The sequence below is a fragment of the Oncorhynchus keta genome, chromosome 13 (assembly GCF_023373465.1).
Source record: "Oncorhynchus keta strain PuntledgeMale-10-30-2019 chromosome 13, Oket_V2, whole genome shotgun sequence".
In the NCBI taxonomy this organism is placed as follows: Eukaryota; Metazoa; Chordata; class Actinopteri; order Salmoniformes; family Salmonidae; genus Oncorhynchus; species Oncorhynchus keta.
In genome coordinates, this window is record NC_068433.1 from 50211929 (window position 1) to 50236373 (window position 24445).

General features: G+C 46.0%; 1 protein-coding gene across 2 annotated transcripts in view; it reads right to left on the bottom strand.

Moving 5' to 3' along the window:
* Nucleotides 1–23726, bottom strand: part of LOC127906844 (pleiotrophin-A-like) — a 64906-nt gene extending 41180 nt beyond the window's left edge. Inside the window, exon 1 of one of the 2 annotated variants that reach the window (XM_052460575.1) lies at nt 23708–23726. The gene's annotated coding sequence lies outside the window, so the exon portion shown is untranslated. Of the gene's footprint in view, nt 1–3987; nt 4215–23707 lie in introns of those variants that run through there. The other variant, XM_052460574.1, reaches the window with a different exon arrangement.
* Between the last annotated feature and the right edge of the window lie 719 nt (nt 23727–24445).

Here is a 24445-nt window from a genome sequence, read left to right on the forward strand (position 1 = left end):
CCCTCTTTCCTCTCTCTCTTTCCTCTCTCTCACTCTCTCTCATTCCTCTCTCTTGCTCTTTCCTCTTTCTCTCTTTCCTCTCTCTCGCTCTCTCTCTCTTGCTCTCTCTGCTCTCTATCTCTCTTGCTCTCTCTCACTCTCACTCTTGCGCTCTCTCTTTGCTCTCTCCCTCTCTTTGCTCTCTATCTTTGTCCCTCTCTCTCTCTCTCTTGCTCTCTCTTTTGCTATATATTTCCCATCTCTCTCTGTCCTCTCCCTCCCTCTCCATCCCTATATCTCTCTCTCTCCATTTCCCTATCTTCTCCCTCCTGTGTTCTCTCAGTTCATTAGACAAACACAAACAGGCTGTCATCCTATACACACTCAGACACCAGACTCCAAACTTCTATCAAACAGACACTGGACTCCAAACTTCTATCAAACAGACACTGGACTCCAAACTTCTATCAAACAGACACTGGACTCCAAACTTCTATCAAACAGACACTGGATTCCATACTTCTATCAGACACCAAACTCCAAACTTCTATCAAACAGACACTGGACTCTAAACTTCTATCAAACAGACGCTGGACTCCAAACTTCTCTCAGGGCACCAGTCACCTCTTGAGGCAAGGATACTTGGACAGTAGGGCTATAATTCAACAGGATTGTAGGGAGGCTTTATTTGCATTCTATTCCACAGTCACAAACATCTGATTCAACTTGACTGATTACATACGCATGCATGGGAATGCACGCACGTGCAGGCACACACACACACACACATTCCCTGTCAGGTCACATATCGAGTTTTCCTTTCTTGTGTAATTGGTATGTACAGTAGACAGACATCAACACCCTGACCTATGACCTCACCAGCAGTGTGTGGGCCAATCAGACGCCAAGGGACAGTGCCAGGAGTATGCCGGCCAAGCTGTGACTGTGGGAGACTAATGAACTAATTGATCAGGGTGGAAGGCCTCTGGCCGTCACTGTTCCTCAGAGGATCATACAGCCAATGAGGCCGATACAAGGGCCAAACCACAGTACGTCACAGTCAGAGTCAGATATTAATATGACCACAGGCAAACTAGCTCTCCACAATACAGATACTCTCCAGACAGTTTATATTCATAACATTCCTAAGAATATATTATTTGGCCATTAGTGGTCTGAATCTGAAGTTCGATGTACGTGGTTATGTGATTCGAAGTCTGTCCCATCAAACACACACACACACGCACACACACACACACACACACACACACAGTAAGATAGACAAAAACACGGACAGACACACGAACAGATGGACACAGACATGATTCACACAAAACTGCACCCATCAGATTCCCCACAACAAAAGTCATTGGCAGCGCCATCAAGGATGTTCCTCCCTACAAAGAGACTGTCATGTCAAGCAATGTTCAGTAAGCCAGAGATTGTTACGGTTTTGTTGTAATGAAATAGCCGTCTAATTGACATCATTATTATTATTATTATTACATCTCAATTAGAATATGTGCATTTCCTCAATTGACAATTTAACCATTTAAACGACACAGGCCCTCAGCTCAGACTAAATCCCATGCCATGATTACCGATGGACTTTCTGAGAAGATTTGATGAAATAGAGAGCCAGTCATCTCTTAGTATCATAGTATCTTAGTAGCCTCTTCTAGCTCTGCGATAGTGGACACTGTTGAACCTTATCTCTCTTATTGCAGGGTCCCAGCTGACGGCTCTAGTCTAGCTACAGTACCGAACAGCATACAGCCCATGCACTTCCGAGCTCAGCCTGAACTGTTTGTGCTGTACTGCCAACTTCCTAGGTCGTCGATGGCATGACGAGAGCCAGTGAGGGCTATCCGGTGCAAACAGGGGAACGGCTACTCAGGGCCGAGACTGGGGTCCGTCTCTGGTTTGGGTCTGGCAGCCCTCTCCCTCCCTCCCCAGACCCCATCTCTGTTCAGCCTACATGTGATGTGAGGGGTCAATGTGTACACCACATGAATGAACCAGCCACTCAATGTGGGGATCTTTGTGCATTTTCCTTATCCCTCCCACCCTCCCTCTCTCTCTCAGCCACTTACTCCCCATAGACCGGACCTGGCTCCTTTGAGAGTGCTTCCCTTCCCCACTGTGAAGCAGCCTTCTTAGGCATCTCACAGACCATTCTATACCTTATTGCTCCAGGTCTTCCATGGAGAGTGGTCATGTGACACAGCATTTGTATAGATGACTGAAATGCATTGGCTTTGTGTTCCATGCTGAATAGCATCTCTCAGTGTCACACATGGAAATATCAAATGTTTGAAATGTGAGGGGCAACTTAACATTGAGGGAAAGCAGGATCCGTAAAATGTGCCCTGCCTTATCTTCCTCAAATGCCAGCCCTTACATAAACGCCAGTGCACATTGACAAATGGGACTGGTTATGTGAGAGTTAGCTCACCCTCCTGGCTTCCATCCGGGCAGCTCAGCTCCACCTCGGGTCTCTCAATGAGCTTGACTTCCCACTGACCAAAGCTGGTTTCTCAAGCTCATCTCTCCACCTATTGCCTCATGTTTAATCACCCAGCTCTTTCATTAGGAACACACCATGTGTTACTTCTAAAGCAATGAACTGGCCAAAGCTCATTTAAATCTAGATTGGGGCTCTTTTGTACACAGTAGGAATGCTAGAGATGTCGGTTGAAGTTTGGGTTCCTATACCAGGGGTGAACATAACTATGGCAACACAGGCGCAAGGTCTGCTCAACCATAGGAGTGCTACAATACCGATGCCCTCGGTTTCTCATTCCAGTCAGGCCTGACCCAAATTACAATATCCTGGGAAAAACACTGTCCCCGACAACACACATGCGCACGCACATGCACGGCCACGCACAAATACTCTCTGTCAAACACACTCACATACACTGCAAGCATAGGTCTTTATAAGAGGATACCAAACAGAGGCAATAAAATGACTAGTCTAATGATATGCTTGGAGAATGAAGGGTTATGTTCTGGTGGGCGTGCACCTCTGTAGAATTGGGAAACTTGACTGATGGAGTGATTCAAGCAGTTGTGCTACAATATGAAGAAAAACTAAATATTGTTTAAGACTTGAGGAAACAGATGTTCTTAGAAGTCTTGAAGTCCGCAATGAGTCCTACAGCATACTAAGTAGTTGGATAAATGCTACTTTTGGAGTTAACCTCTTACTGTAATGCAAACACTAAATATTACAGGGAGATGGTAAACACAAAGCCCTGCAGCTCTCTCTACTACTGTTATTTCCTCATGAGCTTGTTTTGAGCTTCTTGTTCTTTACTGTTTTGTTTGTCTCTCATACGAAGCCTGAAAGGGAAATATATCCAGTTTAAATTATAAATCTTTTGTTAATGAAAAAAGAAGAGCTCTTATGTTCATATACCTGATTCTTCCACGTTCAGAACTGAATAAACCATAGGAAACACATGGACAATCAAGATGGTTTACATCAACAGCGTGCTGAAAGGGATACAAAAACAACACCCATAGCTTGTGGTGATTAATATCTGCAACCATAAATTATATTAGAGAAAAAAAAACTTCACAAAAAGGCTCTCGAGCTATACTTTGGTTTGTCGCAGTGTTTAGTGTATTATTAGCCTGGGACATGGCACGACATCCAAAACAAAGCAAGCCAGAGAACACTTACTACACAGAGAGTTAATAATGATGCTGCCAACTCAAAGACACCAGTTCCACTATCCCACAACACAAACACTCCCCCTACGCTCCTTCTGCCATCACTAATTGTCCATATCTGTCTAGGCTACAGTTGGACTCATCTGATTGAGTCTCGGCCCATTCATACTCCACAGCCTCCCAGCATCGCTCGTCCCTGTCTGCCTCTCACAGTTCTGAAATCTCCCTCCTCATCTCAGCCCCAATAGCTTCACACGCCACATCTCTCCTGGTCACCCAACTACCACCACACATCCAAGTGTGCACCTTGCTCCGGTTATAAGTACTTACTTTGAACTGGAGGTCTGGTGGTTGTTCCAATGCTTTGCAATAGTTTGTGAACTCTCCTCTCATCTGCTCCTCACCCCTGCTGTCAGTCACTCTCTCTCTAATTCTCTCTCTACCTCCCTCTCTTTCTTTCACTTACTCTCTCACTCTTGTCTCTCCACAAGTCTGGGCAAACGATAGCTGTTTCCCCCCTCTCTCTCTCTCTCTTTCTCTCACCCTCTCATTTCTGTTGCTGAGAGAGGAGGGCGTTCTGAAAAGCTTGGTTTCCTGACTCGTGATCAGGATCTCATTGCCACAAGGTCACTCCAGGGACGGCCCGCTTGGCAGGGGAGCAGCACTCAGAGAGAGAGAAGAGAGAAAGAGGGGGTAGAGAGGGAGACAGGAGGGAGGAGAGGGAGCACTTAGAGACAGAACTGGAGCTATGTAGTCACACTGGGGACAGAGAAAGAGAGCGAGAGGGCGAGAGGTTGGGTTGGGTTGGGTTGGGGTGGGGTTAGCTACAGATGGGCTCTGACAGGATATAAAACAACATGAAGAACAACATGGACAACAGCATGGAGAACAGTACCCACAGAGGGAAAAATACATTTTAATATATTTAACGTCACGTAAAATGTATTTTAAGTACACTAACGGTCCAAAGTTTTAGAACACAGAGTCATTCAAGGGTTTTTCTTTATTTTTACTATTTTCTACATTGTAGAATAATGGTGAAGATATCACAACTATGAAATAACACATATGGAATCATGTAGTAACCAAAAAAGTGTTAAACAAATCTAAATATATTTTACCTTGAAGATAGCCTTGATGACAGCTTTGCACACTTTTGGCATTCTCTCAACCAGCTTCATGAGGCAGTCACCTGGAATGAATTTCAATTAACAGGTGTGCCTTCTTAAAAGTTAATTTGTGTAATTTCTTTCCTTCTTAATGCGTTTGAGCCAGTCAGTTGTGTTGTGACAAGGTAGGGGGGTATACATAAGGTAGCCCTATTTGGTAAAAGACCAAGTCCATATTCTGGCAAAAACAGCTCAAATAAGCACAGAGAAATGACAGTCTATGATTACTTTAAGAAGGTCAGTCAATATGGAATATTTCAAGAACTTTGAAAGTTTCTTCAAGTGCAGTCGCAAAAATCGCTCTATGATGAAACTGGCTCTCATGAGGACCACCACAGGAATGGAAGACACAGCGTTACCTCTTCTGCAGAGGATAAGTTTATTAGAGTTACCAGCCTCAGAAATTGCAGCCCACATAAATGTTTCACAGAGTTTAAGTAACAGACCGCAGAGTGAAGTAAAAGCAGCCAACAAGTACTCAGCATATGTGGGAACTCCTTCAAGACTTTTGAAAAAGCTGGAAGTTGGTTGAGAGAATGCCAAGAGTGTGCAAGCTGTCATCAAGGCAAAGGGTGGCTATTTGAAGAATCTCAAATGTAAAATATATTTAGATTATTTTAACACTTCTTTGGTTACTACATGATTCCATATGTGTTATTTTATAGTTGTGATGTCTTCACTATTATCTTCACTATTACTCTACAATTTAGAAAATAGTCAAAATAAAGAAAAACTCTTGAATGTGTAGGTGTTCTAAAACTTTGGACCGGTAGTGTACGTGTACATACTTAAAACCTTCCTAGAAGTCTCAGAGGGTCCACGAAGAGACATGTCAAAATACTGAATTGTCACTTTAGCCTTTATCGAAAATTACATTTATTGAATTCTGTTAAAGAGAACTTAATTTCAGTATTCACACTTCTTGACTTTCTCCACAGCAGCCTGAATTTAAAATGTATTACATTTAGATTTTTGGCACTGGCCTACACACTATACCAAATAATGTCAAAGTGGAATGATGTTTTTTGAATTCTTTACAAATAAATTAAAAATGAAAATCTGAAAAGTCTTGCATCAATAAGTATTCAACCCTTTTGTTATGGCAAAAGCTTAAATAAGTTCAGGAGTAAACATTTGCAATCACATAAGTTGCATGAACTAATTCTGTGTGCAATAATAGTGTTTAACATGACTTTTGAATGACTCATCTATGTACCCAACACATACAATTATCTCTAAGGTCCCTCAAACGAAGGCTGTGAATTTCAAGCACAGATTCAACCATAAAGACCAGGAAGGCACCTGTTGGTAGTGGGATAAAAAGACATAAAATATCCCTTTGAGCATACTGAAGTTATAAATTACACTTTGGATTGTGTATCAATACAACCAGTCACTACAAAGATACAGGCCTCCTTCCTAACTCCGTCACCGTAGAAGACGAAAACAGCTCAGGGATTTCAACATGACTTTAAAACAGTTACAGAGTTGAATGGCTGTGATAGGAGAAAACTGAGGCTGGACCAACATTGTAGTTACTCTACAATACTAACCCAATTGACAGACTGAAAAGAAGAAAGCCTGTACAGAATAAAATATTCCAAAACATGCATCCTGTTTGCAACAAGGCACTAAAGTATCTGCAACAAAAAAATGACAAAGCAATTAACTTGTCCTGAATACAAAGTATTATGTTCGGGGCAAATCCAATACAACACATTACTAAGTACCACTCTCCATATTTTCAAGCATAGTGGTGGCTGCATCATCTTATGGGTATGCTTGTCATCGTTAAGGACTGGAGAGTTCTTCAGGATAAAAAAAAAATATGGAATTGGCAAAATCCTAGAGAAATTTGGTTCAGTCTGCTTTCCACCAGACACTGGGAGATTAATTCACTTTTCAGAGGGACAATAACATAAAACACAAGGCCAAATCTACACTGGAGTTGCTTACCAAGAAGACTGAATGATACTGAGTGGCCGAGTAACAGTTTTGACTTAAATCTACGGTAAGACCTGAAAATGGTTGTCTAGCAATGTTCAACAACCTATTTGACAGAGCTTGCAGAATTTTGAAAATAATGGGCAAATGTTGCACAATCTGTGTGGAAAGCTCTTAGAGACTCCCAGCTGTAATCACTTCTAGGTAAGTGTTTCCAAGCATCTAGTAATTGGTTGATGTCACTGGAAACACATATTCCTCTGTTTGTTACTACAAAACATAGAAACGCACCATCTTCACATATGTTGCTGTTGGTGTGGTGCTGGAGATGATTTTTTTATTCACCTTTAACCAGGTAGGCCAGTTGAGAACAAGTTCTCATTTACAACTGCGACCAGGCCAAGAACAGTTGTGTCTGGTGCAGACAAACAGAAAACTATTCACAAAACACATGTGGGAAAAAGCTTCCTAAGTATGGTTCTCAGAGACAATGACAGGCAGCTGCCTCTGATTGAGAACCACACCCGGCCAAACAACAAAGAAATACAAAATATAGAAAATGAACATAGAATGCCCACCCTAGTTACACCCTGGCCTAACCAAAATAGAGAATAAAAGCCTCTTTGGCCAGGGCGTGACAGTACCCCCACCCCCCAAAGGTGCAGACTACGGCCTCAAAAACCTGACTCTAAAGGGGAGGGTCCGGGTGGGCCTTCTTTACGGCGGCGGCTCTGGTGCGGGACGTGGACCCCACTCCACCCCGGCCCACTTTAGGTTGCGCCTCTGGAGCATGGACCCTCGCAACGGGCCCCGGACAGGAGGGAGACTCTGGCAGCTCCGGACAGGAGGGAGACTCTATACAGCTCCGGACAGGAGGGAGACTCTATACAGCTCCGGACAGGAGGGAGACTCTATACAGCTCCAGACAGGAGGGAGACTCTATACAGCTCCGGACAGGAGGGAGACTCTATACAGCTCCGGACAGGAGGGAGACTCTATACAGCTCCGGACAGGAGGGAGACTCTGGCAGCTCCGGACAGGAGGGAGACTCAGGACTCGCCGGGCTGGGGAGACGCACAGGAGACCTGGTTCTGGGAACAGGCACAGGACTCACCAGGCTGGAGAGACCTACTGGAGGAATGGTCCGTGGAGGAGCCACAGGATAGACCGGGCTGTGGGGGAGCACTGGAGCACTGGAGATCTGGTGCATAGCCTTGATACCACTCTTCCAGGCTGAGTGCCCACTCTAGCCCGGCACGTGCGGGGAGCTGGAACAGGCTGCACTGGGATCTCCTGGCGAACTGGGGAAACCCTGCCTAGAGCCGGCGCGGGATATCCTGGCCCGAGGAGATGCACTGGAGGTCTGGAGAGCAGGGCTGGCACCATCCGTCCTGGCTGGATCCTCACCCTAGCCCAGCAGATGCGGAGAGCTGGAATGTAGCGCACCGGGCTCAGAACGCATACTGGAGATCTGTAGCGCCAAGCTAGCACACCACGTGCAGGGCTGGGGAGGCGCACAGGAGGCCTGGTGCGTGGGGCTGGCACAGTCTTCACCAGACAGCTAGCATGCACCTCAAAACGAGTATGGAGAGCTGACTCAGGTGACATCAAATCCAGGACACACTTTGTCGGGTGGAGGTCATGCCTCATGCACCAACACAGCAACTCCCTCACTACTCTCGCCTCCAGTCTCCCCATCAACTCCTTCACTGTCTCCTCCTTGCTTCTGTCGCTCACCTCCAATTTTACCTTGACTGGCTCTGGTTCCATCCTCGGCTCCTTACGGTAAGCACGGGGAGTTGGCTCAGGTCTGAATCCTGACTCTGCCACACTCCCCGTGTGCCCCCCACAAAAATATGTTTTTGCCGCTCAGCCTTAGCTGCCTCCAGTTCCTCCTGTGGACGGCGATACTCCGGCGATACTCCCCCGCCTGCCTCCAGGGTCCCTTCATGTCCAGGATCTCCTCCCATGTCCAGGAGTCCATTATTTTATGACTGAACACCGAAATAACAAAGAGACCAAAGACAACGAACGAAACCGAAACAGTTCTGTCTGGTGAAGACACAAAAACAGAAAACAACTACCCACAAAACCCATGTGGGAAAAAGCTACCTATGTATGGTTCTCAATCAGAGACAACGATAGATAGCTGCCTCTGATTGAGAACCACACCCGGCCAAACAACAAAGAAATACAAAACATTGAAAATGAACATAGAATAGAATGCCCACCCTAGTTACACTCTGGCCTAACCAAAATAGAGAATAAAAGCCTCGCTATGGCCAGGGCGTGACAGTAGTGCAACACAAACAGCAACACAGAGTTGCACATGGAATAAACAAACGTACAGTCAATTAGATCAAATCAAATCAAATGTATTTATATAGCCCTTCGTACATCAGCTGATATCTCAAAGTGCTGTACAGAAACCCAGCCTAAAACTCTAAACAGCAAGCAATGCAGGTGTTGAAGCACGTTGGCAAGGAAAAACTCCCTCGAAAGGCCAAAACCCAGGAAGAAACCTAGAGAGGAACCAGGCTATGAGGGGTGGCCAGTCCTCTTCTGGCTATGCCGGGTGGAGATTATAATAGAACATGGCCAAGATGTTCAAATGTTCATAAATCTGGTCATTTATAAATCATGGTCAAAATCATAGCCGCAGGCAGAACAGTTGAAACTGGAGCAGCAGCACGGCCAGGTGGACTGGGGACAGCAAGGAGTCATCATGCCAGGTCAATAACACAATATAAAAAAAGTCTATATACCTTGTGTGCAAATGGCGTGAGGAGATAAAGCAATAAATAGGCCATAGTAGCAAAGTAATTACAATTTCGCAAATTATCACTGGAGTGATAGATGTGCAGATGATGATGTGCAAGTAGAAATACTGGTGTGCAAAAGAGCAAAAAGTAAATAATAGCAATATGGGGATGAGGTAAGTAGATTGGATGGGCTATTTACAGATGGGCTGTGTACAGCTGCAGCAATTGGTTAGCTGCTCAGATAGCTGATGTTTAAAGTTAGTGAAGGAGATATAAGTCTCCAACTTCAGCGATTTTTGAAATTCGTTCCAGTCATTGGCAGCAGAGAACTGGAAGGAAAGGCGGTCAAAGAGGTGTTGGTTTTGGGGATGACAGTGAGATATGCCTGCTGGAGCGTGTGCTATGGGTGGGTGTTGTTATCGTGACCAGTGAGCTGAGATAAGACGGAGCTTTACCTAGCAAATACTTATAGATGACCTGTAGCCAGTGGGTCTGGCGACGAATATGTAGCGAGGGCCAGCCGACTAGAGCATACAGGTCGCAGTGGTGGGTGGTATATGGGCTTTGGTGACAAAACGGATGGCACTGGAATAGACTGCATCCAATTTGTTGAGTGATGATGAATATGAAGTTGAAACATTTAGAAATTTCCCTAAAGGTTATGCTTGGACACTGCCAGTTCCACAGTCTTCATGAGACTGATATCAGTGCATGTGATACCAAAGAGCCTACTCTGACAGTTTCATTGTTAAGACAGTCACCATTTTGTTCCAATATGATTTGGCCAATTTTTGTATTTGCCATACATTCTAATCTAAAATATATATTTCTGACAAATAAATGTAAATGAATGTTGGCATATATTTTACTAAACATTTCCAAATACATTTTAAAATATATTTACCAAATATATCGACAAATTCATTTGAAAATAGATTCTAAAATAGATTCTTTAATGTATTTCAGAATGTGTTTTGAAATTTAGTAAATACATTTTCCGATGCATTTAACATATATTGTGATATAGACTTGACATACATTTTAAATACATTCCGTAATATATTTCAGAATGTATTTCAAATGTATTAAATAAAATTCAAATTATACATTATTTGGCCAATTTTTTATATTTAATGTATCCTAAAAAGGTATCTAAAAATAGGCCTTTTTTCAATATGAGTATCGTCAAAATACTATTGAGTGATAGGAGTTTGGATCAGTTAGACTTTTAACTGGTATCATTCTCAATCGACAGCACTGTACTTCTGTCGACTACAACTGCGTTCGACAAAGTAACTTTCTGAAAACTCTCCCTCTTCTCAACTAATTTCAGTTCTAATTTGCTGTGGGATCCTCTTAATGGTGGCACTTTAACAAGTTGTAGGAGGATAATCACATCCGCTGCGGAGCAGATGGCTGCAGATGACCTTTTAGGAAGCGTCGCCCCCTGTTGCAGCTGGTTTCGACCGGTTTCGACAGATTAGTGCACACTGAATCAATAACCCGTGCCATTACCGCTGGACATTCCACAGCCCATGTACAATACTGACGTCAGACTAACACAGCCTATACAGACAGGCATGCGGGCACAAACGCACACACACACACACACACACACAGCCTTGTGTTTCATAACAGGAGCTTGAGCCTAGACATACTATTAGACAGGCCTTTGATGCTGGTTTCGAAGTATTTATCAGAATGTTTGTTGAATGTTTTATCAATCCAATTTGAAATCAAATATCTGTTTGAAAAGATCTAGTCTCTTTATGGAATGTATTTAGATTGCTGGAAAGTGCCTTTCTCTACCACATTAGACAAAGGGAAAGGACTGAGTATTGTCCAATCTATAGAGGAGGACCCACCCTGTGTTGTTGGATGAGGAAGCTGTGAAGCGCATTTTGTGCTTAAAATGCCAATTTGAACCACCAGCTCTTCTTTCGGTATCACACTACAGTTAAAGTAACTCTTTAATTTGAGACATTCATCAGGAGAACATCATCGGTGGTCATTGGCCAGTATGAGTCATGGTCCCAGGTGGTAATATGTCACTCCACCATCCCCTTCCTTCCTTCTCATATTCCTCTCATCAATAATGAACTCACTCCATTTTCTCCCCTCCCCTAAGTGTGTTATATGTCCCAGTATGTCCCTCTTGAGCTCTTTCAGTGATGCCATTTTTATCAACTTATTGAATGAGAAATGAGACTCGATGATTTCTCGAGACGCGATGAAAAAGGTCTCGGTCAACACCAGCCGTTTTATTCTATTCATTCAACCCAGAACAACTGTGGATTCACCATTATCACAGGGCACCGCTCTCAAAAACACAATTCACAAGCAGAGGACATAGGAAATTGCTCTCTCCGGCAGGTCCAGTTCCTACCTCATTATTTTTCATCAGTTTAAGCTGGTTGTTGGCCCTATGAACCTGGCAGAGTATAAGGGCTTTTTCTACCATGAGGTTAGCCCCATCCCTGTTTCTACCATTAGGTTAGCCTCATCCCACCACATTCCTGTTTCTACCATTAGGTTAGCCTCATCCCACCACATTCCTGTTTCTACCATTAGGTTAGCCCCATCCCACCACATCCCTGTTTCTACCATTAGGTTAGCCCCATCCCACCACATCCCTGTTTCTACCATTAGGTTAGCCCCATCCCACCACATTCCTGTTTCTACCATTAGGTTAGCCCCATCCCACCACATTCCTGTTTCTACCATTAGGTTAGCCCCATCCCACCACATCCCTGTTTCTACCATTAGGTTAGCCCCATCCCACCACATCCCTGTTTCTACCATTAGGTTAGCCCCATCCCATCCCTGTTTCTACCATTAGGTTAGCCCTATCCCGCCCCATCCCTGTTTCTACCATTAGGTTAGCCTCATCCCACCACATTCCTGTTTCTACCATTAGGTTAGCCTCATCCCACCACATTCCTGTTTCTACCATTAGGTTAGCCCCATCCCACCACATCCCTGTTTCTACCATTAGGTTAGCCCCATCCCACCACATCCCTGTTTCTACCATTAGGTTAGCCCCATCCCATTCCTGTTTCTACCATTAGGTTAGCCCTATCCCGCCCCATCCCTGTTTCTACCATTAGGTTAGCCTCATCCCACCACATTCCTGTTTCTACCATTAGGTTAGCCTCATCCCACCACATTCCTGTTTCTACCATTAGGTTAGCCCCATCCCACCACATCCCTGTTTCTACCATTAGGTTAGCCCCATCCCACCACATCCCTGTTTCTACCATTAGGTTAGCCCCATCCCACCACATTCCTGTTTCTACCATTAGGTTAGCCCCATCCCACCACATTCCTGTTTCTACCATTAGGTTAGCCCCATCCCACCACATTCCTGTTTCTACCATTAGATTAGCCCCATCACACCACATTCCTGTTTCTACCATTAGGTTAGCCCCATCCCACCACATTCCTGTTTCTACCATTATGTTAGCCCCATCCCACCACATTCCTGTTTCTACCATTAGGTTAGCCCCATCCCACCACATTCCTGTTTCTACCATTATGTTAGCCCCATCCCACCACATTCCTGTTTCTACCATTAGATTAGCCCCATCACACCACATTCCTGTTTCTACCATTAGGTTAGCCCCATCCCACCACATTCCTGTTTCTACCATTATGTTAGCCCCATCCCACCACATTCCTGTTTCTACCATTAGATTAGCCCCATCACACCACATTCCTGTTTCTACCATTAGGTTAGCCCCATCCCACCACATTCCTGTTTCTACCATTATGTTAGCCCCATCCCACCACATTCCTGTTTCTACCATTAGGTTAGCCCCATCCCACCACATTCCTGTTTCTACCATTAGGTTAGCCCCATCCCACCACATTCCTGTTTCTACCATTAGATTAGCCCCATCACACCACATTCCTGTTTCTACCATTAGGTTAGCCCCATCCCACCACATTCCTGTTTCTACCATTATGTTAGCCCCATCCCACCACATTCCTGTTTCTACCATTAGGTTAGCCCCATCCCACCACATTCCTGTTTCTACCATTAGGTTAGCCCCATCCCACCACATTCCTGTTTCTACCATTATGTTAGCCCCATCCCACCACATTCCTGTTTCTACCATTAGGTTAGCCCCATCCCATCCCTGTTTCTACCATTAGGTTAGCCCCATCCCATCCCTGTTTCTACCATTAGGTTAGCCCCATCCCATCCCTGTTTCTACCATTAGGTTAGCCCCATCCCATCCCTGTTTCTACCATTAGGTTAGCCCTATCCCACCACATTCCTGTTTCTACCATTAGGTTAGCCCCATCCCACCACATTCCTATTTCTACCATTAGATTAGCCCCATCCTGCCCCATCCCTGTTTCTACCATTAGATTAGCCCCATCCCATCCCTGTTTCTACCATTAGGTTAGCCCCATCCCATCCCTGTTTCTACCATTAGGTTAGCCCCATCCCGCCCCATCCCTGTTTCTACCATTAGGTTAGCCCCATCCCGCCCCATCCCTGTTTCTACCATTAGGTTAGCCACATCCCGCCCCATTCCTGTTTCTACCATTAGGTTAGCCCCATCCCACCACATTCCTGTTTCTACCATTAGGTTAGCCCCATCCCGCCCCATTCCTGTTTCTACCATTAGGTTAGCCCCATCCCACCACATTCCTGTTTCTACCATTAGGTTAGCCCTATCCCGCCCCATCCCTGTTTCTACCATTAGGTTAGCCTCATCCCACCACATTCCTGTTTCTACCATTAGGTTAGCCTCATCCCACCACATTCCTGTTTCTACCATTAGGTTAGCCCCATCCCACCACATCCCTGTTTCTACCATTAGGTTAGCCCCATCCCACCACATCCCTGTTTCTACCATTAGGTTAGCCCCATCCCACCACATTCCTGTTTCTACCATTAGGTTAGCCCCATCCCACCACATTCCTGTTTCTACCATTAGGTTAGCCCCATCCCACCACATTCCTGTTTCTACCATTAGATTAGCCCCATCACACCACATTCCTGTTTCTACCATTAGGTTAGCCCCATCCCACCACATCCCTGTTTCTACCATTAGGTTAGCCCCATCCCACCACATTCCTGTTTCTACCATTATGTTAGCCCCATCCCACCACATTCCTGTTTCTACCATTAGGTTAGCCCCATCCCATCCCTGTTTCTACCATTAGGTTAGCCCCATCCCATCCCTGTTTCTACCATTAGGTTAGCCCTATCCCACCACATTCCTGTTTCTACCATTAGGTGAGCCCCATCCCACCACATTCCTATTTCTACCATTAGATTAGCCCCATCCTGCCCCATCCCTGTTTCTACCATTAGATTAGCCCCATCCCATCCCTGTTTCTACCATTAGGTTAGCCCCATCCCATCCCTGTTTCTACCATTAGGTTAGCCCCATCCCGCCCCATCCCTGTTTCTACCATTAGGTTAGCCCCATCCCGCCCCATCCCTGTTTCTACCATTAGGTTAGCCACATCCCGCCCCATTCCTGTTTCTACCATTACGTTAGCCCCATCCCACCACATTCCTGTTTCTACCATTAGGTTAACCCCATCCCGCCCCATTCCTGTTTCTACCATTAGGTTAGCCCCATCCCACCACATTCCTGTTTCTACCATTAGGTTAGCCCCATCCCATCCCTGTTTCTACCCTTAGGTTAGCCCCATCCCATCCCTGTTTCTACCATTAGGTTAGCCCCATCCCATCCCTGTTTCCACCAATATGTTAGCCCCATCCCATCACTGTTTCTACCATTAGGTTAGCCCCATCCCACCACATTCCTGTTTCTACCATTAGGTTAGCCCCATCCCATCCCTGTTTCTACCATTAGGTGAGCCCCATCTCATCCCTGTTTCTACCATTAGGTTAGCCCCATCCCATTCCTGTTTCTACCATTAGGTTAGCCCCATCCCATCCCTGTTTCTACCCTTAGGTTAGCCCCATCCCATCCCTGTTTCTACCCTTAGGTTAGCCCCATCCCGCCCCATCCCTGTTTCTACCATTAGGTTAGCCCCATCCCGCCCCATCCCTGTTTCTACCATTAGGTTAGCCACATCCCGCCCCATTCCTGTTTCTACCATTAGGTTAGCCCCATCCCACCACATTCCTGTTTCTACCATTAGGTTAGCCCCATCCCGCCCCATTCCTGTTTCTACCATTAGGTTAGCCCCATCCCACCACATTCCTGTTTCTACCATTAGGTTAGCCCTATCCCGCCCCATCCCTGTTTCTACCATTAGGTTAGCCTCATCCCACCACATTCCTGTTTCTACCATTAGGTTAGCCTCATCCCACCACATTCCTGTTTCTACCATTAGGTTAGCCCCATCCCACCACATCCCTGTTTCTACCATTAGGTTAGCCCCATCCCACCACATCCCTGTTTCTACCATTAGGTTAGCCCCATCCCACCACATTCCTGTTTCTACCATTAGGTTAGCCCCATCCCACCACATTCCTGTTTCTACCATTAGGTTAGCCCCATCCCACCACATTCCTGTTTCTACCATTAGATTAGCCCCATCACACCACATTCCTGTTTCTACCATTAGGTTAGCCCCATCCCACCACATCCCTGTTTCTACCATTAGGTTAGCCCCATCCCACCACATTCCTGTTTCTACCATTATGTTAGCCCCATCCCACCACATTCCTGTTTCTACCATTAGGTTAGCCCCATCCCATCCCTGTTTCTACCATTAGGTTAGCCCCACCCCATCCCTGTTTCTACCATTAGGTTAGCCCCATCCCACCACATTCCTGTTTCTACCATTAGGTGAGCCCCATCCCACCACATTCCTATTTCTACCATTAGATTAGCCCCATCCTGCCCCATCCCTGTTTCTACCATTAGATTAGCCCCATCCCATCCCTGTTTCTACCATTAGGTTAGCCCCATCCCATCCCTGTTTCTACCATTAGGTTAGCCCCATCCCGCCCCATCCCTGTTTCTACCATTAGGTTAGCCCCATCCCGCCCCATCCCTGTTTCTACCATTAGGTTAGCCACATCCCGCCCCATTCCTGTTTCTACCATTAGGTTAGCCCCATCCCACCACATTCCTGTTTCTACCATTAGGTTAACCCCATCCCGCCCCATTCCTGTTTCTACCATTAGGTTAGCCCCATCCCACCACATTCCTGTTTCTACCATTAGGTTAGCCCCATCCCATCCCTGTTTCTACCATTAGGTTAGCCCCATCCCATCCCTGTTTCCACCATTAGGTTAGCCCCATCCCATCCCTGTTTCTACCATTAGGTTAGCCCCATCCCATTCCTGTTTCTACCATTAGGTTAGCCCCATCCCATCCCTGTTTCTACCCTTAGGTTAGCCCCATCCCATCCCTGTTTCTACCCTTAGGTTAGCCCCATCCCATCCCTGTTTCTACCATTAGGTTAGCCCCATCCCACCACATTCCTGTTTCTACCATTAGGTTAGCCCCATCCCATCCCTGTTTCTACCCTTAGGTTAGCCCCATCCCATCCCTGTTTCTACCATTAGGTTAGCCCCATCCCTGTTTCTACCATTAGGTTAGCCCCATCCCACCACATTCCTGTTTCTACCATTAGGTTAGCCCCATCCCATCCCTGTTTCTACCATTAGGTTAGCCTCATCCCACCACATTCCTGTTTCTACCATTAGGTTAGCCCCATCCCATCCCTGTTTCTACCCTTAGGTTAGCCCCATCCCATCCCTGTTTCTACCATTAGGTTAGCCCCACCCCATTCCTGTTTCTACCATTAGGTTAGCCCCATCCCACCACATTCCTGTTTCTACCATTAGGTTAGCCCCATCCCATCCCTGTTTCTACCATTAGGTTATCCCCATCCCATCCCTGTTTCTACCATTAGGTTAGCCCCATCCCATCCCATCCCACCCCATCCCTGTTTCTAACATTAGGTTAGCCCCATCCCACCACATTCCTGTTTCTACCCTTAGGTTAGCCCCATCCCATCCCCGTTTCTACCCTTAGGTTAGCCCCATCCCATCCCTGTTTCTACCATTAGGTTAGCCCCATCCCATCCCTGTTTCTACCATTAGGTTAGCCCCATCCCACCACATTCCTGTTTCTACCATTAGGTTAGCCCCATCCCATCCCTGTTTCTACCATTAGGTTAGCCTCATCCCACCACATTCCTGTTTCTACCATTAGGTTAGCCCCATCCCATCCCTGTTTCTACCATTAGGTTAGCCCCATCCCATCCCTGTTTCTACCATTAGGTTAGCCCCATCCCACCACATTCCTGTTTCTACCATTAGGTTAGCCCCATCCCGCCCCATTCCTGTTTCTACCATTAGGTTTGCCCCATCCCACCACATTCCTGTTTCTACCATTAGGTTAGCCCCATCCCATCCCTGTTTCTACCATTAGGTTAGCCCCATCCCATCCCTGTTTCTACCATTAGGTTAGCCCCATCCCATCCCTGTTTCTACCATTAGGTTAGCCCCATCCCACCACATTCCTGTTTCTACCATTAGGTTAGCCCCATCCCATCCCTGTTTCTACCATTAGGTTAGCCCCATCCCATCCCTGTTTCTACCATTAGGTTAGCCCCATCCCATTCCTGTTTCTACCATTAGGTTAGCCCCATCCCATCCCTGTTTCTACCCTTAGGTTAGCCCCATCCCATCCCTGTTTCTACCATTAGGTTAGCCTCATCCCACCACATTCCTGTTTCTACCATTAGGTTAGCCCCATCCCATCCCTGTTTCTACCATTAGGTTAGCCCCATCCCATCCCTGTTTCTACCCTTAGGTTAGCCCCATCCCATCCCTGTTTCTACCATTAGGTTAGCCCCATCCCACCACATTCCTGTTTCTACCATTAGGTTAGCCCCATCCCATCCCTGTTTCTACCCTTAGGTTAGCCCCATCCCATCCCTGTTTCTACCATTAGGTTAGCCCCATCCCACCACATTCCTGTTTCTACCATTAGGTTAGCCCCATCCCATCCCTGTTTCTACCCTTAGGTTAGCCCCATCCCATCCCTGTTTCTACCATTAGGTTAGCCCCATCCCATCCCTGTTTCTACCATTAGGTTAGCCCCATCCCGCCCCATCCCTGTTTCTACCATTAGGTTAGCCCCATCCCATCCCTGTTTCTACCCTTAGGTTAGCCCCATCCCATCCCTGTTTCTACCATTAGGTTAGCCCCATCCTGCCCCATTCCTGTTTCTACCATTAGGTTAGCCCCACCCCGCCCTATTCCTGTTTCTACCATTAGGTTAGCCCCATCCCACCACATTCCTGTTTCTACCATTAGGTTAGCCCCATCCCATCCCTGTTTCTACCCTTAGGTTAGCCCCATCCCATCCCTGTTTCTACCATTAGGTTAGCCCCATCCCATCCCTGTTTCTACCATTAGGTTAGCCCAATCCCACCACATTCCTGTTTCTACCATTAGGTTAGCCCCATCCCATCCCTGTTTCTACCATTAGGTTAGCCCCATCCCATCCCTGTTTCTACCATTAGGTTAGCCCCATCCCATCCCTGTTTCTACCATTAGGTTAGCCCCATCCCATTCCTGTTTCTACCATTAGGTTAGTCCCATCCCATCCCTGTTTCTACCCTTAGGTTAGCCCCATCCCATCCCTGTTTCTACCATTAGGTTAGCCCCATCCCACCACATTCCTGTTTCTACCATTAGGTTAGCCCCATCCCACCACATTCCTGTTTCTACCATTAGGTTAGCCCCATCCCATCCCTGTTTCTACCCTTAGGTTAGCCCCATCCCATCCCTGTTTCTACCATTAGGTTAGCCCCATACCATCCCTGTTTCTACCAATAGGTAAGCCCCATCCCACCCCATCCCTGTTTCTACAATTAGGTTAGCCCCATCCCATCCCTGTTTCTACCATTAGGTTAGCCCCATCCCACCCCATCTCTGTTTCTAACATTAGGTTAGCCCCATCCCATCCCATCCTTGTTTCTACCATTAGGTTAGGCCCATCCCATCCCATCCCTGTTTCAACCATTGGGTTAGCCCCATCCCATCCCATCCCACCCCATCCCTGTTTCTACCATTAGGTTAGCCCCATCCCACCCCATCCCTGTTTCTAACATTTGGTTAGCCCCATCCCATCCCATCCTTGTTTCTACCATTAGGTTAGCCCCACCCCATCCCATACCTGTTTCAACCATTAGGTTAGCCCCATCCCATCCCTGTTTCTACCATTAGGTTAGCCCCATCCCACCACATTCCTGTTTCTACCATTGGGTTAGCCCCACCCCATCCCATCCCTGTTTCAACCATTAGGTTAGCCCTATCTCATCCCTGTTTCAACCATTAGGTTAGCCCCATCCCATCCCTGTTTTTACCATTAGGTTAGCCCCATCTCATCCCTGTTTCAACCATTAGGTTAGCCCCATCCCATCCCTGTTTTTACCATTAGGTTAGCCCCATCTCATCCCTGTTTCAACCATTAGGTTAGCCCCATCCCATCCCTGTTTCTACCATTAGGTTAGCCCCATCTCATCCCTGTTTCAACCATTAGGTTAGCCCCATCCCATCCCTGTTTCTACCATTAGGTTAGCCCCATCCCATCCCTGTTTCTACCATTAGGTTAACCCCATCTCATCCCTGTTTCTACCATTAGGTTAGCCCCATCTCATCCCTGTTTCTACCATTAGGTTAGCCCTATCCCGCCCCATCCCCGCCCCATCCCTGTTTCTACCATTAGGTTAGCCCCATCCCACCCCATCCCTGTTTCTAACATTTGGTTAGCCCCATCCCATCCCATCCTTGTTTCTACCATTAGGTTAGCCCCACCCCATCCCATCCCTGTTTCAACCATTAGGTTAGCCCCACCCCATCCCATCCCTGTTTCAACCATTAGGTTAGCCATATCCCGCCCCATCCCTGTTTCTACCATTAGGTTAGCCCCACCCCATCCCATCCCTGTTTCAACCATTAGGTTAGCCCCATCCCATCCCTGTTTCTACCATTAGGTTAGCCCCATCCCACCACATTCCTGTTTCTACCATTGGGTTAGCCCCACCCCATCCCTGTTTCAACCATTAGGTTAGCCCTATCTCATCCCTGTTTCAACCATTAGGTTAGCCCCATCCCATTCCTGTTTCTACCATTAGGTTAGCCCTATCTCATCCCTGTTTCGACCATAAGGTTAGCCCCATCCCATCCCTGTTTTTACCATTAGGTTAGCCCCATCTCATCCCTGTTTCAACCATTAGGTTAGCCCCATCCCATCCCTGTTTTTACCATTAGGTTAGCCCCATCTCATCCCTGTTTCAACCATTAGGTTAGCCCCATCCCATCCCTGTTTCTACCATTAGGTTAGCCCCATCTCATCCCTGTTTCAACCATTAGGTTAGCCCCATCCCATCCCTGTTTCTACCATTAGGTTAGCCCCATCCCATCCCCGTTTCTACCATTAGGTTAGCCCCATCTCATCCCTGTTTCTACCATTAGGTTAGCCCTATCCCGCCCCATCCCTGTTTTTACCATTAGGTTAGCCCCATCCTAGCCCTGTTTCTACCATTAGGTTAGCCCCATCCTATCCCTGTTTCTACCATTAGCTTAGCCCCATCCTATCCCTGTTTCTACCATTAGGTTAGTCCCATCCCACCCCATCCCTGTTTCTACCATTAGGTTAGCCCCATCCAATCCCTGTTTCTACCATTAGGTTAGCCCCATCCCACCCCATCCCTCGTATGGCATGGGGCAGTCCCTAAGGTGTGTGTGTGTGTGTGTGTGTGTGTGTGTGTGTGTGTGTGTGTGTGTGTGTGTGTGTGTGTGTGTGTGTGTGTGTGTGTGTGTGTGTGTGTGTGTGTGTGTGTGTGTGTGTGTGTGTGTGTCTGATGAAACAAAATGAAATCCCCCTTTAACACCGTCGTGCTGCTCCCTCTATGACATATGAAACACCTACCTACCCAAGGCCCAGAGACCCGGCTGTCATTCGCTCTGTCATCTCCCAGACACAAATACGTTGGCTGGGAGAAAATTGCTGAGCAGAGAGCAATATTGTTGGGGAAACATCGCTAAAAGGGAGCATACGGTGGAAAGGGAGAATTACTTGTTGTTTTTTTTTCAGTCTTGCAAATGTTCCATTTCTGCTATGTGTCTGAGTGGAAATTGAGATTGAACTTATTGCTGAGTCGAAAGGAGTCTAAACTCCTCTACCTTGATGGAAGCCGAGAGTCCATTCCGAGTGGAGTGGAAATGACATAAATCAGCCATGCAAACAGAGCCAGGCTGACAGCTAACACTCTGGCCATTGAGGACAGGTAACTCCATGCATCTCGATCAGACTAGCACAGAGACAGGCTGGGTTGCCACTGTCTGGCAAGATAGTCCTCTCCAGTGTCACACAGCACAGTAGAACAGCAACACATGCGTTTAGATAGAACTATAACACATGCAAGACTCCATCTCCTCTGTCTGGATCCATAGTACACAGTGGTTCTTATCCAATTCATCTTATCAACTTCAGGTCCAACAGAGACAGCAAGAGAACGAATGGAGACAATGTCTACACCAGTCTCTGGCCGTCTGCGTGATTGAACGTTTTGACCTAAAGTGTATGGTCAAACTTCAGCATGTGGACTTCATGCCTCCCCCCATTTAATTTGTCTTACACACACAAACAGGCTGACTTCATACAAACACATTTGGAGCACCTCTGGGGCACTGGCAGAGACTGAGATCGAACAAAACCAAGAGGGGGAGGGGCCTAGGGAATGGAACCCATCAATACAGGTGAAAGTGATGGCATTCTGTTGACCCAATCATTGAGGAGTTCTCAGGGGGTAACTCTGTTCTTCACTACATGTCACCGTGGAGCGTCTAAAATCTATCAGCCTGGTGATTACATGTCAGTGTCCTTCGGTGCTCTTTGGATCCATTTCTTTATTATCTGTTAAGACGCTCAGAATCCGATGACATCTGCTCTCCACTTCATAATTGCCTCCAGGACTCTCCAGGCTGAGATGATGGCCAAATGAGTATCTGGCTGACTGCGTTAATCGCCAGCTACAGTGAGGTCCAAAAGTATTGGGGCAGTGACACAATTATGATGTTGTGGCTCTGTACTCCAGCACTTTGGATTTGAAATGATACAATGACTATGATGTTAAAGTGCAGACTGACAGCTTTCATTTGAGGGTATTTTCATCCATATCGGATACACCATTTAGAAATTACAACACTTTTTGTACATAGTTCCCCCATTTTAGGGGACCAGAAGTTTTGGGACAAATTCACGTATATGTAAATAGTTAAGTGTTTGGTCCCATATTTACTAAATTGAATGACTACATAATGACTAAATAATGTATTGTGTCATTTTAAAGTCACGTTTATTGTAAATAAGAATAAAATATGTTTGTAAACACTTCTACATTAATATGGACGGGAACCATGATTACGGATAATCCTGAATGAAACCTCCCCTGTTATTGTGATGGTGAGAGGTTGTCTTGGGGTATGCTATTTGTGGGTCTTTAACTTTCTCCCTCATCATTACCTTGGAGCACACTGTATGTGATTTGAGGGTCTGTTGGCTTGCAACCAGGCTGGATGTGTCACAGGCACCACTCCAATCCTGAAAAACCGCACACAATCTGACAGGTTGGAAAACATGTCACAGACGAGGCCACTCAGTTCCATGTTGTTGGGTGTTTCACTGGCTGGAAAACAAATAGGTTCACAATACAATCTTTTCTTATTGGGAGTCCTCTCCAACGCAGTTTAAACGCCAACATTTTTTTATGGCCTTCAAAATGAAGTAATGAAAGAAATTCTATTATGCCGATTTAATTTCAAAAGATTCTCAGTTGCATAAAAAAATCATGAGCTCTAGGCTCAGTATTAATATTTATGCTTCTGTGCCACTGCTTATAAAAGTAAAGAGGGCCTTTTCTAACCCACCCAAGACAACCCTTATCAGCATGATGTTTCCCTATAATGAAAGCCTTCGCAATGCACTTTCTGAGGAACAATTCATTGTTCTATATTTATGCAAGAGTCTTTCAGGTCGACGTGTACTCTTTCTTGAATATACTACAACTACTACCACAACTACTACTGCTGCTGCCTCATTGTATCATATGAATAGGATGCACAGTTCAAAGTGAATTTTCTCCCTGTGTCAAGGGATTTTACTACAAAATGTATTACAGTTTGAACTAAATATTTCTAACTGAATGTACCTCTGATACTGATCCAACTGAAGCCTTCTCTCTTGTACCCTCTCGGACAGCAGACACCATGAATCCTGGTCTAGTGCTCCCAGTGAACTGATTCCTGATGCTTCTGTGGACTTGTGTGGGATCTGACAGCTCCTGATGTGCTGCCCTTCTCCCCTGTCTCGAGAACCCAGAGCCTCGAAAGCCCTGGCTGTTTTAGGTTGCAATTGGATGGAAGGAAAGTTAATTTAGCCCTGACAATTAATCTGCAGGAGCCAAACACCTTGTCTGGCTGTTGAAGCGTGACAGCGCTTGCGAAGCAGCAGCAACAGCCAGCCTGGACGGGTGCGATCTGTCTCTCAGCTCGACACTCTCACCCAGTCGCCATGCGCTTATCCACCTACAAACACTTCACCTCAGAAACTCATGCATTTTTAATGGCTTTATTACAATGTGCAAGGATGCCACGTGTTTGTTCTTATTAATGAGTTTTCAATCATATGCGGCAGAACTATATTTCCAAATGTTTTATTTGAGGGTCAATTTTGTACACAAAAATGAATTTTGCAGTCAAACAAAGCTAAACAATCGCTTCCTGCAAGAAAAGAGGTTGTATTAATTAAATCCTCCAGTTCTTCTTTGTTTTTTGGCATTCGAATACAAGTTCTACTTCAGTCTTCTGGGATCGGGAGGATGGTGTACAGTACCTACACTAAAATAATGACTAGAGCTGCAAGTCCTCTCTGGGTGTGAGAGGGAGAG